Raw genomic sequence first — 17,560 nt, 5'->3', positions numbered from 1 at the left:
CAGGGGAGGGGCACTAGACCCAGAAGCTCACTGACGCTAACTATTATAGCTGAGTATCAGTTGAGTGAAGAGTGGAGGGAAGAGTTTGCTTGAAGGTTCATAGATGAGATAGAGCATACTGTGCTTGGGAAATTTTAGGAAGGGTGGCATGACCAGAACATGACATGGGAGATGCAAGAATGAGGAGAGCTAAAGGAGCAGAGAAGGGAAGGACTACTTAAACTACATTAAAATTGCTGCATTTTATCATCAGATCCTTGGGATCCTTTGAAGTTTTAACTAGCAAGGGGCGTGACCAGATTTCTATTTCAGGAAGACCAGTCTGACTATGGTGTGGAGAAAGATCGAAAGGCCCTGCCTCTGGGTCCTGTACTTGCTGTTCCTTCTACCCAGAATGCTCTGCCATAGAGATCTGCAGAAACTGTTTCCTCCTCAGTGCAGGTATTTGCTCAAATATCATCCTCTCTGTGACACCTTCTGGGGACATCCTGTCTAAATCTCATCTTTACCCGGTCCCCTCCACACACACATACTCCCTACCTCCTTTCCCAACAATATTTTCCTCCTTACTACCATTAAAATCCTACATGCTTGTCTTTTTATTGTCTGTCTCATCTACCCACTGAAATATAAACTCCATTGAGGCCAGGGATTTTATTCCCACTTTTATTCACCACTCAGCGCCTAGACCAGTGTCTAGCACATAGTGGGTCCCCAATAAATATCTGTTCAATGAATAAAAGAACTGTCCCTTCTAACTAGATTATCCCTTCTATTTTCTCTTCCTTCTTGACCCTACTAACACTTATTCTATCCATTTTCAAAGGTTCCAAGAACATTTCCTTCATGAGGAACACCATGATTGCAGGTACCACAGTTAATCTTTCTTTCTAAACTCCCTGTCACTTTCTCTATATCTCTCTCAGTCACCCTGCCCACCATACTATAGAAATGTGGGCATACTTAGGGGAGGGAGAATTTGAAAAATCCATTCCCAAGTCAGTCCATCCCCTACCTTCCTCTAACTCCCTAAATGGATGTGTGTTACTCACACATCACTTCAGCCTCCCAACCCACTATCAGAGGTCAGGAAAGGTTGCTTCTACAGCTACTGGATAGGTGGTGGTTTGATTCTCATTACCTTACTTTTTTCTCTTATGAGCAGAGGAGGGAGATGTAGCCATAAATTCTTGCTTTATGTCTTCCTAGCTCTGTGAATTGGGCAAATTACTTAAATTCTCTAATATTCTATTTAATCACCTGTTAAATGGTGATAACTCATAAATACCTCACACAGCACCAGGCACAAGGTAGATGCTTCATAAATAGTCACTGTACCAAAATGTAAATCATAACGACCTTTAGCCACTGTGTTGTGTGGTCAAGACTTTGGAGAATGAAAGCAAGCCAAAGGTCTCGCCTGATAGGATGTGCAGTAGAGCTCTCAGGAAGTCCTCTTTCAGGTTCCGTCCTAATTTTTCTTTATGCCTTGTCTGTGATAGACAACAACTGTCACAAAGGCAACATTTGAACCTTATTCATTTGTAAATCAAATCCCAGTGCTTAGGGCATGGTTACTGCACTGTTTGTTGAATTGAATGGAGCAAGAATGAAAATTTGCATTTTTGTTTGGCACTTCTCAAAATAAATTTTGCATATATCAGTGACGTGCATCGATACTGTATTCATACTGCAGAGATAAAGATGCTGAGGTATATATAGTTTAAGTACATTTTTCAAGGTTATGCAAAAAACATCAGAAGTAGACAAGAATTTCTAACACCAAGACTGGTACCCTTTTTGCTATACTATATCACTTTCGCTAGAAGTAATCTCTGTACAATATTACTGTAATTTTCTAATTAAGAGATAAAGTGAGGGAAAACAAACCCACAACAAGATTGGATCTTTCCTGGAAAGTGCGATGTTTCTGTTCCCTTGAGTAATGCCCACTAGTGTTGCCTAAACCCTGGGCCCAGGGATATATAAAGGGGCTGACCAAAAGGAAGGGCTCAAAACGAAAGGGCACACTGGTTGTGCCCAGCCTGTTGAGTCATTTGTTGTTACTGGGCATCTGGAAACAACTGGCCTGTTTGGGCAGCTTTTGGTTCTTGCTGAAGTCCCTGGTAACTGTTTTCCCTTGTCATTTGAAATACCAAAAGACTGCAAATTCAAAAACAAACACACGAAGCCTGCCAGAAGACAACTAATGTAAATTTAACCTTGGTAATTTCTCCTTAAGTCATTTTGATGCAAGAAAAACATCTTAATCTGTTTTAGCATTCTGGATGCAACAGGGGGTCAATTAATAGAAATTCAAGATTAAATTCTGCCAACACCACTTCACCTGGGTACCAGCCTTTTTCCTCCATTAGAAGCAGCAGCTCAAGGCTGAGTTATCACCTTTCGGTACCTGAGAGAGCTCCGGTGCAATGTGTGACAACAAAATAAATACTTTGAAAATGCTTTAATTTCATAAAACTCAATGAGCTTTAGGATTCTTTCCATGATAGATGAAGAAATTAAGGAAATCAAGATGCCTGTTAATAGCTGGCAAGCCTAACTTCTTTGTGCAGGGGGTAGTGGTAGCTGTATTTGAAAGCAATTACGCAATAGACTCAGTATTTGTATGTGTAGGGGGGATACTTGGTTAATTATGAATTCTTTTGCCTTTCATCTCTTCAGGCTTTGAGCTCTGTCTGTATATACCTGCTCCCTACACAAACACATCCGAAGGAGGTGAACCTGCAAGATACCTTACTTTGTGTTAGAGATGCATATGCCAACTACTAGGAATAGCAGAGCATAGAGGATTTAGAGTACAGATTCTGAAACAAGGCAGCAGGTTAGGAACACAGCTCTGCCCACTACTTACTAGCTGTGTGACTTTGGCCTAGGTCATGAACCTCTCTGTGCCCAGGAAAAAAAAAAGTGTTTTTTTTTTTTAATATTTTATTTATTTATTTGACAGAGATAGTGAGAGAGGGAACACAAGCAGGAGGAGTGGGAGAGGGAGAAGCAGGCTTCCTGCTGAGCAGGGGGCCTGTTGCGGGGCTTGATCCCTGGACCCTGGGATCACGACCTGAGCCGAAGGCAGATGCTTAACAACTGAGCCACCCAGGTGCCCCCCAAAAATGGGTTTAATAATCCTATCTAATTAATAGATTTATAAAAGTATTAAATGAGTTCGTATGTAGAAAGCACTTGATAAAATGATTTATGTTGCTTGGTCCCTGATCCAAGTTCTGTTACAAATGATCAGGTTTGTTTCTTCACATTCAAAATATAAAGATCTGGAAGAAGAGGAGGGGAGAGGCATTTGCTGGAGCAAGTGTGTCTAGTGTGTTTTTGAGGAATAAAAGAAAGGCCAAAACCATGAGTAAGGGGAAGACAATCAGGATATGAGCTAAGGGAGCTAGACAGGAGCTGTATGATATAGGACTTTGGGGGTGTTTCTATCAGAAAAATATCATGATCTTTTCATCTTAAAAATTTTAGTTTGAGGGGGCGCCTGGGTAGCTCAGTGGGTTAAACCTCTGCTTTCGGCTTGGGTCATGATCTCAGGGTCCTGGGATGGAGGCCTGCATCAGGTTCTCTGCTCAGTAGGGAGCCTGCTTCCCCTTCTCTCTCTGCTTGCCATTCTGCCTATTTGTGATCTCTCTCTGTCAAATAAATAAAATCTCTAAAAAATTTTTTTACTTTGAGGATGGAAGATGGAATAAGAGTGGGAAAACCTAAGGAGTATGGAAACAGCATCTAAGAGAAATGGTGCCTTAGTATAGGATAGGATTCTAAGTATATTTAGGAAGCAGGGAGAATAGGATGTGAGCTACCAAAGAAAAAGAAGAGTCAAGGGTTTGTCCAGGTTTTCATTTTAAGCAGCCAGATGGATCAGAGTGCCCTTGAGGTGTGAGAAATAGGGCGGTGGGGGTGGGGAATCCAAAATGCTGTCAGGGGGAGTTGAACAGGGAGGAGTCAGTGGCCAGTGTGACAGACCAGGCAACAGACCCTGGTGGCTTAGATGAGGGCGACAGCAATAGAGATGGTGAGAAGTGTTCAGATTCAGGGCACATTTTGAAAACTGATATGAGTTTCATTTTGAGAACTGATATGAGCAACTGACAGATTGGATCTATCTCATTCATTGGACTCCTTCTTGAGTTCCTGGGGCTGCACTATTTTACTAGCTGCATAGTGTTTCCTTATGTGGATATAGCATGATTTATTTTTTATTAGTCCCAGAACTAATTACATAATTTCTTACTTGCGTTATTACAATAGCCTCCTAACAGGTCTTACTGCCTCCCAGCTTGCTCTGCTGGAATCTCTGTATTCCCAGTGTAGAAAACATAAAAAGTGGCCTTTCTAAAGCACAAAACTGATTTTATTAGTCTCCTTTTAAAACCATTCAGTTGATAACCAAACTACACCTTAAATACTTTGCCCTGACTTTCAAGACCCGTCTGTTCTCTTGATTTACCCCTCAATTTGGATCCATGATCATACACCAGGTATTTGGAACTTCTTGTAGCCACATAATAAACTCTTCTCCCTTATATCTGGGCCTCTGTGCCTTTCAGTCCATATATCTGGAGCTTACTTTCCTGCAGATTTTCTAATTTTTAATTTGTGTAGGTCTAAGACTCATCTCCACTCAGAAATCAGTCACGACCCTCCTCCAGTATGGAGTTAAGGATTTGCTCTGCTCTCCCATAGCAGTGATGCTGGCATTTATCACACACTGAACTCCCAAATACACAAATTGCCTGTTTACCTGTACATCTCTACTCTAGACTTAAGGCTCTGCTTTGTTCTCTTGTAGCACTGGTAGTGACCTCTGGCCGGTTTCTAGTACACTCTGGACTGCCCAATGACAAAGATTCTGTGTCATTCACACAGGTAGCCCTTGTGCCAAGCACAGTACCTGACACATAAATGACACTATTAATAGATGTTAAGTACATGAATGAGGCTTGATGAGTGACAGGATATCTCATGGGCTGTCACCAACTACCAGGTCTGGACTTTAGATCTAGTAGACTAAGCAATCATTTCTTTGTAGAAGAGCACTCAACAAAACCAATATTGCCAGTTTACAATAAGATTTACCAGGTAGAACAGGCAATCCCCTCAAGTAATCTCATGGGTTTTCCCCATCTCATAAAACTACATGAGAAAAATTCTGGCCCAGTCAAGATGGAGTAAGTCCTCTCCATCCTGGTTCTCCCACTGAGCGCAGCTAAAAGCCTGAGGCAGAAGGAGTGGGGCAGCTTTCAGAGGATTCTGAAAAGCAAATGGTAAAAGTTGGGTTGGGGAAGGAAAGCAGAATTTAAAGCACCACTGAAACATGCATGGGATTCTTGGATACTTTCCCTCCCATATTTCCAGGCTCAGCTGCAAAGATGGCCCAAAACATGGAACTGTGCACTAGTTTGAGGCATGGGCAGAAAGAACTCCAAGAGAAGTCTGAAGTGTGGAAAAGGGCACCTCATAAGTCAGAAAGAGTGGGAGAAATTCCATTTTTGTTTGTTTTCCTGTGTGAGCCTCAGGGCAGCCCTGCAAGGTGCTGGTGACAAAGGCCAACAGTGGCTGAGCAGGCTCCTGACCCTTTTGGGGTGTGAGCCCTTCTCTATGACCAAAGGAACCATGTCCCAAGAGTACAGGCAAATGCTTTTTTCCTTCCTCTTGCCTCTCTGCATGTGGCTCCCATGGCAATTCAGCCAAAGGAACAGAAGGTAAGAGACTGAGGTAGAGACTAAGGCCTCAGATTTCTACCCACCAGGACCAGGATAGGATGGGAGAGGCTGAAAATTGTCAGGGAGACTGGGGAGTGGGGAGAGACTGGTATAGAAATGTCGGTCTCTACAGCCAGACTGAACTGGGGTTGTGGGGTATGCAGTACAATGATCCTACAAAGTTGCATACGAACTGCTGGACTCCCACCTGATTTGGACAGCCATAGATTTGACCCTAACTAGCTGACCAAAGTTCAGAGACGTGACCTATGGGGTAGGACACTGCCTGGGTTCAAGACTGGCCACTCGGTGAGGCACGTGAGCAATAAACTCTGAGAAAGCACTGCAGAGGCTTTGGAACTGGGCTGAAGGTGGAACCACAGCCCACAGAAGGTGGGTTCCGACTTGCAGCCAGATGCTAACCAGGCTGATTTCCGGTAATCAACATTCTCTAGAAGATAACATTATATATGAAATGTCCAGATTCATGGGATGATACCTGGACTATGGGACTGTCTGTGATCATTTGCAAGAGCTGTAAGAGTCCCAACCACCTTTTACTGATCTTTTGTCTACACTTTCAAACTCTTTACTCTCTGTTGGTTGACGCTACCTTTCCTCAGATGTCTTAAGAGAACTTGGAGCTCTATGCAATTCCTTTGTTCTGGCTGCTTAGGCCCTAGAGAGAAATTCCAGTTCTTAGTTAATTTATTCATTGATTATTAATTATTAATTAAGTTATTGATTAAACAGACATTTATTGATTAATTATTAATTAAGTTATTGATTAAACAGACATTTATTGAGTCCATACTGTATGTCAGACCCTGTGATGGATGCTGGTGATACAAACATGAGTAATAGCATCTCTGTCCTCAGAAACATTCAACAGGTAACACTGGGCTCAGTGATAGACGTTTGTGGGGGACCAAAGAGTGTGACCTTATCTGGGAAATGTTAAGGTCTGGAGTGCACATAGTAAAACAGCTCACTTTATTTAGACTTCTTTTCACACCCACAAAGCAGTCGGAAAGAGAGGGCATGTTAATTACTTGGCATGTTGAGGCACGAAAGAACTGGACTCTATTCAACAGTATTTACTTTGTTCGAGGATTATTTCTTAGGGTCTACTCTGGGCCAACTCAACGTGGGCATGAGAATTTGTGCCAAACCAAACTGGCCAGCTGCTCTCAGGCTGGATCTACCTCACAACAGGCTGGAGAGAAGAAATGGAAGCAAGAGAAGAAAGGTGGTTCCCTTTTTATTTCTCTTCTCAAAACTGGATCTCAGATTTAGAATGCTTAATATTCAATCCTAATTTTACTATTGTTTAATCAAATGAGAAGACTCCAAAAGGATTAGCCAAACTGAAATCCTCCAATATATGATAACAGTTTAATTTTACAGTGCTTAAAACATGTTCTTTGATTCATCTGGGGAATCAGAATATTGAACCTTAGTAGCTTCTAAACATAGGAAAATCAGACTGTCTTCACAATGCAGAATCAGAGAAGATGCAGGGACTTTAGGAAGCATCTAATCTAGAAGGGACAGAGAGGAAGCCCTTGGGATGAACTGGCCTTTAGATATGTTTTGTTTGGCTAAATGCAATTTTGTAGAAATTTTACAGGAGAATCCAGCTTAGTAGACTCTCTTGAAAAAGAAAACTAGAAAATGTCACAATACTGGCTTCACATTCTCACATGGTAAATGCTTCTCCCTTCTTTATCATCTCTTTGGCTCCTATGTTCCTCTGATCTTCAGAACTCCTGATTTGGTCCAGTAAAATCATTTTATAAATGAAGAAATAAGGCCAAAGGAGGGGAAATGATCTCCCTAAAGGCACAGCTTTGGTTATGGCAGCTGGCCTCAGACCTCTTGTGCTTAAATTTTTGGACTAGTGCTATTTTCATAGGGGAGGCAAAGGAAACCATGATTTAAAATTCTTTTTAGCAGGGTGCCTGGGTGGCTCAGTGGGTTAAAGCCTCTGCCTTCGGCTCAGGTCATGATCTCAGGGTCCTGGGATCGAGCCCTGCATTGGGCTCTCTGCTTGGCAGGGAGCCTGCTTTCTCCTCTCTCTCTGCCTGCCTCTCTGCCTCCTTGTGATCTCTGTCTGTCAAATAAATAAATAAAATCTTTAAAAAAATTCTTTTTAGCAAACTAACTCATGACCATAGAGTAATGAAACTGACAACATTTACTGAAATTTTTTTTTTTTTAATCCCAAGTCAACTCTTTGCATTAGTCCTAAAACTACATACTGAAATACTTTTGGATTGTCCTCATTATTTCCTTTCTACCCACCAGCAGGGGAAGGATAGTAGAGAGAAGCAAGATGTAAGGGAAGGGATTCAAATATTTTCTAGGAAGGAGATTATAAATCTGGAAGATGCCACTTAATAACATACTGTAACATTGCAAAGTAAAAGAAGTAGTAGGGAAACAAGTTCTCCCTAACTTCATTTATTTTCTGAATCCACTCACTCCTTATGCATATGGTAAATGGATTCCAGTTATACTCAGTGCCTGACATAATCATTTGCTTTCGCTGTGACAGAAGGGCAGAACATCCCCCAAGCCAAAATTAATCTTTTGCTTTTACGTGCTCCCATAGAAATGTGTGTATACCTCTATTAAAACACATAATACTTTCTGCCATGCATTAGAATTACCTATGTGCTTGTCTGTGCCCATCACAGAGTATTAGCAGCATGGCTAAAACTGTCTTGTTTACATTGTATGTTGCACAGTTCCTAATGCTGGGGCATAGAGTGAGCAAACCATTCCTTCATTTAACATTTACTCAACAACTATTTTGTGCAAAAAGTCTCAAAACAGACCATGAGATTCAGAGATTAGTTCATACGAGGCAATGAGTTCTACGGAGATGGGGCCCACATCGATCTTGTTTTCCAGCACCAAGAACAGTGTTTGTAATGTTGTCAGGGATGGTGGGTCATATCAGTGAGGGAAGAATACGAATGGACCTTCTGTATGGAACTTAATATATGGTGGACCAGACAGAAACATGTATGTTCTAATGAAGATGAAGCTGGCTTCTTGGGAGCAGAGGTTAACATTAATAAAATAAAGGACAGGTTAAGTGATCTGGTGCTTGAATCAGAGATTAGTGACATCAGGAAGGAAAGAAAGAGTCTGAGAAAGGCCTGGATTGACCTCTGACATCACATAACTCATTCACACTCTCTTAACACTGTGCCTTTTCTGTGCCAGGAAGCTCGGTGACACTGACACCAAGAGCCACTTCCGTACACCAGTAGAGACACAGATTTCCAATACCTGCTGGGACTCCAGTTTATAACTGTGCCCGAAATTCAGGCAGTTGACCTCTAAATGTTCATATTGAAATGCAGATGAACACAGCAGCTGCAGAAGGAAGACATGTCTTCAGGGAGCTACAGAAATTCAACAGGGATTGCACACTTCTATGTGCAGAACACCAAATTTTAAATTTAAATGATTCCCCGTGAACAGCCGGTTGGCAGCCCTCTGATGGATGTGTTATTTCAGATAGTGTATCTCTTTCATTCACATTACAGTATTTTGAGGAACTTCCATATGGTGTGTAAATGAAGGAAGACTTCCAAAGGGATATGAAGGCTGGTGGTTATATTATTTAAAAGAGTACATGGCAAAGAGCCATGGCATTACATTCTCCTTACTATACTAAGACCAGACTCCTGGGCTGGAGCTTTCCACTTGGCCCTACCTGTCTATCCATCTTTGATGCCACCATTCTTTTCCATTTGAATTGTTTCACAATATTTCCTAAAGATGTGGCATTCTTATCTCTATCTACTGAGCTTCTGATCACATTTGAAAACACAGTTTAGTGATCTCTCCACTGTGAAGCCTTGCTAGAGTTTCCCAGTACAGTTGAATAATTCCTTTTTTCAGGACTTCCCCACTTGGAAAACAAATCAAATAATACCTTCTTGTCGAGTTGTGAGAATTAGAGATAGTACATATTGACATCGTGACCCCATAATAGCTACCAAATACTTGGAAGCACTTGGTTGGTGGTGTTGCTTATCTGGTACAATTTACAAGAAGTCACCAGATTATTCAAAGGTATTTATAATATTAGTGCTCCCCATCTTTGAAAATTTGAAAATTACTATACTTTTTAATTTACAAAATGTTCCAGAGTTTATACTTCTGAAAGTAAGAGATGCTAAGAATTCAAATTTCATTAAGCCTTTTATGTCTAATTAAAAATAACTAACATGCTAAATGGAAACCCCATCTCCTATAATAAGCATGGTGATGGAAATGAAATAGAAAATTGAAAAAAATGAATTACAATTTAGCATACAAACCTTCTGTATATAAGCAAAATGCACAGGTCACAAATTGTCCATGTGAAAGATTAATTATCCTGTCTAATACTAGATATTTGATTAGAATGGAAAGATTTGATAGATATTGGGCCATGTTTATCAGAAGCTATGAAGCTTCCTCTGTGAGTGCGCCATTTACTAGCATTTGCTTCTTCATTATAGATATTGCATTAAAATCTCATTTATGCCACTTTCAACCATGACAATGATTATTTTCTATAAACCATTTTATTTTGAAATAATTTAAAAAATAGGCATTAATGGAAAAGAGACGGGAAAAGAAAGTATCCTACAGATACTGGATACTAGGTGCTTTATCTTCATTATCTCATTTAATCCTCACAGCAGACATATGAGCTAAACATTATTTTCTGTTTTTGTTTGGATAAGAAACTTTGGACTCGGAGACTAAAATGCCCAATGACATAGAGCTAAAATGTAGTAAGATGGATTTCAGACTCAGTTCAGTCTGGTGCTATTAGATGGACTTTTTTATACCAGTATCTCCCTTAATTTTTTATGAACATAAGAAAGCCACTTTTGTAATTGCCATCTTCTTTCCCTTGAAAATGAGACTCACCATCCCTATTATCTTTGGAGGGTTAAGACTTAAGGAGAAATGAGAATGTATATGTAAAAGTTTCAATCAGTAGTAATGAGTAATATTGGGAAATTACAGTATTCTAATTTAGCTATTACAAAAGCCCTGTGGGTAGACATTACAATCAGCCGCATTTTTATACAAGGAAACTGAGGTTCATTTATGTTAAACAACTTTTCTAAGGACAAACAGATTGAAAACATCAAAGTGTGTAATTTCAGAAGGTAAAATTCTGGTATGCCAGAAATTAGGAAATTCCTGCCTCAATAATGTATAGTTAGGACATGTCTTAATTAGAAATATATTCCTAATTATATTACTATGAGCTTAGTCTAAATAATAATAATAATAATTATGACATATAAAAGATTAAAATATAAAAATAAAGCAAGTTTATGTATCCACAATTTGGGTTGAGTCTATATATATTATATAAAAGGGTAGAGGAGAAAAAGGGAAGAAAAATACAAAGTTATCAATGCCTACATGTGTCAGTTTCTAGGTTTTTTAAAAAATATACATTTTTGACACTTTCCTCTCACTTCTTCATCCTCTAAAGTACCCATATCCAAGTCCTCTTGAGTCACCTCCAGTCTCCATTCATGTGTCTATATCTCTACCATCACAAATTTAATCCAAATGACCATAACCCCTCACTTTTGCTATCACAGTTACCTTGCAACCAACTTAGCTTTATCCACACTGGCCACCAATCAATTTGTTCTCCATATACATAAAGAAAATGTTTTTGAAAAACAAATATGATGATGTCATCATATTGTCTTCCTTGATTCACCTCTCTCATAAAAACTTTGAATGAATTCCCATTGTCTTAAGATAAAAATAAATATGTTGCTCATTCTCTGCCTACCTTTCCAGGCTCATCTAAGGTGACTAACCTATGATGAATCCCAATATTTATTAGATTTCTATAGTATATAAGATGCAACAACTGTAATTGAAAATAGTTGCTAGGTACCCTCATGCACTGTTGGTGGGAACGCAAACTGGTGCAGCCACTGTGGAAAACAGTATGGAGGTTCTCCAAAAACTAAGAATAGAACTACCCTATGAACCAGTAATTCTACTACTGGATATTTACCCAAAGAATACAAAAACACAAGTTTGAAAAGACATATGCACCCCTGTGTTTATTGAAACATTATTTACAATAACCAAAGCATGGAAACAGCCCTCCATAGGACTATTACTGAAGCATCCTTCAAGATGTGGTATGAATATAGAGAGAACAGAACATTACACAGCCATAAAAAAGAATGAAATCTAGGGGCGCCTGGGTGGCTCAGTGGGTTAAAGCCTCTGCCTTCGGCTCAGGTCATGATCCCAGGGTCCTGGGATCGAGCCCCACATCGGGCTCTCTGCTCAGCAGGGAGCCTGCTTCCCTTCCTCTCTCTCTGCCTGCCTCTCTGCCTACTTGTGATCTCCGTCTGTCAAATAAATAAATAAAATCTTTAAAAAAAAAAAGAATGAAATCTTGCAATTTGCTATGATATGGGTGGAGCTAGAGAGTATAATGCTAAGCAAAATGTCAGTCAGAGAAAGACAGAAACCATATGATTTCACTTATATGTGGAACTTAAGAAACAAAACCGATGAACAAAGAAAAAAAAGAGACAAACCTAAACACAGACTCTTACCCATAGAGAACAAACTGGCAGTTACTGGAGGGGAAGTGGGTGGGGGGGTGGGTGAAAGAGGTGAAGGGGATTAAGAGTACAGTTATCATGAGGAGCACTGAGTAATGTACCGAATTGTTGAATCACTATATTGTATACTTTAAGCTAATATAACACTGTGTGTTAACTACAGTTAACTACAGTTCACTACAGTTTTTAAATTAAAATTAAAAAAAGAAAGGAGGAACATAACTAAGTGGAATAAGAAGCTGAAAGTGACTAAAAACGAAACAAAGGAAAAAGCAAATGGTGAAGCACTGTTAGTATCTGGACTGAACACTGTTTCAAATACTCTTGCACTGTGTTAACATAGAGAACCATGGAAGGGAACACTCTAAGAAACCAGCTTCTGGAATACTAAGTGTTTTATCTCCTAGGCTTCCTCCCAACTTTGGGTCATCTTGCCACCAGGCAGATACATACCCTCAGAGTCCCAGATACCACACACCATAGGCCCTTCCCAGTGGACTCATATTTAATGCCATGTGTTGAAGACAAAACCCAGTAACATAGAAACCATGAAGCTAAATCTCCTTGAGACAACTCAGGGCAACACTGATATTTCCTGTTTTCCATCATTCTGCAAAATTCCAAACTGCGTTCAACAGTGGCTTAATGTTATCAGCTAGCTAACTACTTACTAATTATTTGAGTTCTAATTCATCTATTACTTTTTAAATAATTATTGGTTTGGTTCTACCTAGTGTGCTACAGATGTGTTTTGCATTTATAGAAGGCAGCACAGTATAATAAAAATGACAGAATTTTAGAGCGTTGGATTCAAATTTCAGCTCTTTGTCGGTGATATGTCTGACCTGGGCAAGCCAGTAAGCCTTGTAGCCTTAGTTTGTTCATCTGTAAAATATCAACAACGGTAATAATTTCTGAGGGCCAAAGCAGAGCAAGCGAATGAAAGAATAAGAGGAAACTGTTTTATAATTACTACAAATTAATATTATTATTTTATAATCTATAGATGTGAGAGCAGGCTATACCAGTTTTCCAAAGAAATGTGTGAGTTCTCCAAAGAAATGTGTCTGCCTGGTGGCAAGATGACACAAAGTTGGGAGGAAGCCTAGGAGATAAAACACTTAGTATTTCAGGCTGGTTTCTTAGAGTATTCCCTTCCATGGTTCTTTATGTTAAGCATGATATCTGTAGTGAGGCAAATGAAAATTGGAACATTTTTGTCATTTGAGAAGAATCCCTGCTTCTTAGGTTTAATTATTGCTGGAAGTCAAGGTGGGACCTGCCCTTGGGTATATTAACTGTGGCCCACCTATAGATATTTCTGTCCTGGGTCCAAAATACTCCTCTTTCCCTGCTCTGTCTCTAGGGCTAATCCATTTTTTTTTCCTTAAAAGATCAGAGTAGAAAATGATGGAGTTAAAAAATTAAATGATTCACAAAGACATTTTAAACTGTATACAATTTCTTGTCTAAAAAGAATATTTTCTAAACTCTTATCCTTAGAAAGGATAAAGATAAGTTACTGCTTAAATACACAGTTCATCTTACCATTGTGAATATACATTGATTTCATTATAACCTAGACTTCGATCTCTTTAATTCATAGTCTCACCAACTCAGCACAAAGCTCAGAGCTGCATGCTAGGGGAAACTCTGGTCGTTTAATAAATATGCAATGTACATTCCTTTCTTTATTTAAAAAAGGAATTTCTTGAGTACCGACTATATGTCAGGGCTGTTCTAGCCAGGGTTTTCTGTAAACATTTATTAAGCCCTGACTGTATTCAACAAGCTATACAATTGCTCATGGGCAGCAGAGAAGTTGTGTACACGCACATGAGTTAGCTTATTTGGAACTGTACAGCCTGAGGTTTGAGACCTCTTTGCTATTTACTAGCTGTGCGATCTTGGGCAAGTCACTTAACCTCACTAAGCATTTTTCTTCCATTGTTTTATAAAAGGACTCTAACCATAGCCCTCTCATGAGACTGATGGAAGCATAACATGAGATCATGCTGGGCAAGTGTGGGTAAGAATAAAGCCTAGCAAGCAAGTAACTGCCAGTCAAATGTTAATTATGATAATAATGATGGTAATGAGACCCTCATAGTATTCCCAGTTGTTGAATCAATTTGTCATAATCATCATTATTTGGCCTCAGAATCCAAATCCCCTTCCCAATTTTGATGAACTCCTCATTATACCAGGATTCTGGTATGCTTTATAAAGCTCCTTTCATTAGGGAAGTTGAAGGAGCCTTAGTCCATGGCATTCTCTGGGCCCTGGTTGCCAAGTAATGGGAATGTAACTCAGGCTCAGTAAGTTTAAGCTTCCTCCCAGGAATCTGGAGAAAGTGAAGTAAAGCAAAAGGATAGCTGGTATTGATTCATAATGAAGTGAGCAGCGGGGGTCAAATGCAGTTAGACTCCAGCGGAACTGTTAAAATAGGTGCTTCTTGTTTTGTGGCCTTAGGGAGCTGGTCCAAGTTTTCAAACTTGGCCCTCCAGCAACCAGTAGATACTGAGAGGCCTCAATATTCTTCCAAATCCTAGTATTTATTTATATTTATATTTATTAATTTTACCTTCGAGAGCCAAACTAACATTGGCTTCCAGTGATTACAACCAAAACCTCTGACATGAGTCAAACTGTTTGCAAAGCAACCTGTTATCAGCGGGACAACTACTCACTAATTATATGAATTCCAATTCTCTGTTAATTTTTATAATAATTACTGGTTTGGCTCTACCCAGTATTTCATGGGTTTATGTGGGTGCCTACAGTCCAACAGAGGCAAATTATTTAATATTAAGATTGAAGGAGAGCTACGGACCAAAACATTGCCCGAGTTGAATTATTAAAGAATTCAATCATCAAATTTGGTTCCCTACTCCTGTGTTCCATTGTTGGGGAGAGCAGAAGTTTTGCACCCCGGAATCGGCTTTCATAAGAGAGAACACTCTTTAATTAGCTGTGACTTTATGAACAAGCTGATGCAGTTTAGAGAAAAAAACCACCAGATCAATTTTCTTCCGTTGGTGTGTCTCATTGCAGATGGAGTTTTAATTAAATATTACCTGAAAGCACAGAGGAAAACCCTCTGGTCCTTGCCTATTTCTTTCCCTCCTCCAAAGAAACTGAGAAACGTGAGAGGAAGGGAAAAATGACAACAGAGAAACTGAAATAAGAAGCTGAAAATTTCAGGCGTCAAGGGAACTCCCACTAAAGAAAACTTGCCATGTGCTTCTGAAATAGTCTGATTCAATACCAGTTTTGTTTTCTAACTCTTCCACGTGATGACTGGTAACAGCTAATTATCCAGAATTTTTAAAAACACCCCCCCCAACTTTGAAGCAATTTACTATATGGCAGATAAGGTCTTCTAGAACCATAAAACACTCTTAAATATTGTTTTAATATTTTGCTAGAATTTCCACATGTAGCATATGACAATTTAGCAGAATGTGGAAAACATTTTGACCTGGAACATCCCTGGAAGCAAGAGTTTGCATGTAGTTTACAGATGCACAAACCAAACCTTTTGTGTTGTTCTCTACTGCGGCCTATTGGGGCTTGTGATTTTGAATTGTATTTTTCATACAGTGTTGTTTTCAGCTGAACTCTTTCTTAGAATCGCATTCTTTTTATTTGTTCTGCAGTATTGGGATTCTTAGCTCCGTAATGTTGCTAGGGAAAAAATATGGTGTGGAGGAAAAATACTGAAAATGATAGGATTTATTGAATTTTAGTAAAGGCCAGAGACTGTGTGCCATGGACTCAAATATGTCCTCTCAAAAGTCCTAAATGCCCACATGATATTTGGAATAAGGCCTTTGGGAGATAGGCCCTTTGTAGGATATTTGGGATAGGGCCCATGAGATCATGAGTGTAGAGCCCTCATGATGACATTAAGGTCCTTACAAGAAGAGACACCAGAGAGCTTGCTCTCTTTCTCTTTACCACGTGAAGAGGCACCTGTGTGCAAACCAGGAAGAAGAGATTCTCACCAGAACCTGATCATACCAGCACCCTGATCTTGAGCTGGCAGCTTCCAGAACTGTGAGAAAATAAATTTCTGCTACTTAGATATCTTAGTCTATGGTATTTTGTTATGGTAGCCTCAGCTGACTAAGACACCATGTTAAGTGCTTCATAGGTCCTATCCCATCTTCTTCTGTAAGATCTCTAGTAGGGAGGCATTTAACATCATCCTAAATTTATATCTGGAGAAAGTGAGGAAAGAGAGTATATCCCAGAGATATAAAGTGGCAGAACCAGTATATAAATCTAACCTGTTGAATGCCAAAGCTGATCCGTAACCACTCTACCTTAATGTCTCCAGTGTGTACAGATTTTTATGTAAACTTGCCACTCATCAACCAATTTGATAACATCTGTCATATTTATTAATTTGTGAGTTTATATCCTATTTCCCTGTAGAACAGTTTTAGGTTGAATGGTCTGTGCTATTTTGCCATTACTGTCTGAATGATGGGCACTAAAGACAACTGTCAATGGCCTCTAGCCTTGAGTTCTCTATGCTTGTGTCTAGCCTCCAATCTTGAATTTACTATAATTTTATATCAGGACTTCCTCATTACCACAGCATGTCACTAAGCTACCAGCCCCACTTCTAGTTGTCCCTGCACCTGTGTAACTTCAAACATGACTTTCAAACTTTCAAACATATTAAAATAAAAAATATTTTAAGGGAAATTCATCTTCTCTTCCTAATCAATCCTCTTTTTCTATTTTCCCCAATTCTCTATCAATAAAATTTTCTCAGTCACCTATAATTGAAGTCTTGAAATTACCCTTGACTCCTTCCTTTTCCTCAGCCCCACAGAGGGTCACCAAGTTTGTATCACTCTCCTGTCATCCAACAGTAGCTGCTGTGACATCCTCAAATTCCCAGTGGATTAAAACAATTAAAGCTTATTTCATGCTCACTTCCAATATTAACCCTTCCATTATCCCACAAACTCCCAAGGATACTGTCAGATTAAACTTTTTTTTTTTTTAAAGATTTTTATTTATTTATTTGACAGAGAGAGATCACAAGCAGACAAAGAGGCAGGCAGAGAGAGAGAGAGGGAAGCAGGCTCCCCGCTGAGCAGAGCCGATGTGGGACTCGATCCCAGGACCCTGAGATCATGACCTGAGCCGAAGGCAGCGGCTTAACCCACTGAGCCACCG

General features: G+C 39.6%; 1 protein-coding gene across 1 annotated transcript in view; it reads right to left on the bottom strand.

The window, feature by feature from the left end:
• The window catches only part of LOC111154498 (glutamate metabotropic receptor 5), a 524,532-nt gene that overhangs the window by 95,828 nt on the left and 411,144 nt on the right, over positions 1-17,560 (bottom strand). The window lies entirely within an intron of this gene.

This window comes from Enhydra lutris, unplaced genomic scaffold, assembly GCF_002288905.1.
Source record: "Enhydra lutris kenyoni isolate GAN:26980312 unplaced genomic scaffold, ASM228890v2 scaffoldscaffold37, whole genome shotgun sequence".
NCBI classification, from domain to species: Eukaryota; Metazoa; Chordata; class Mammalia; order Carnivora; family Mustelidae; genus Enhydra; species Enhydra lutris.
The sequence above is the reverse complement of the archived record's forward strand: the minus strand, read 5'-3'. Positions and strand labels throughout refer to the sequence as shown.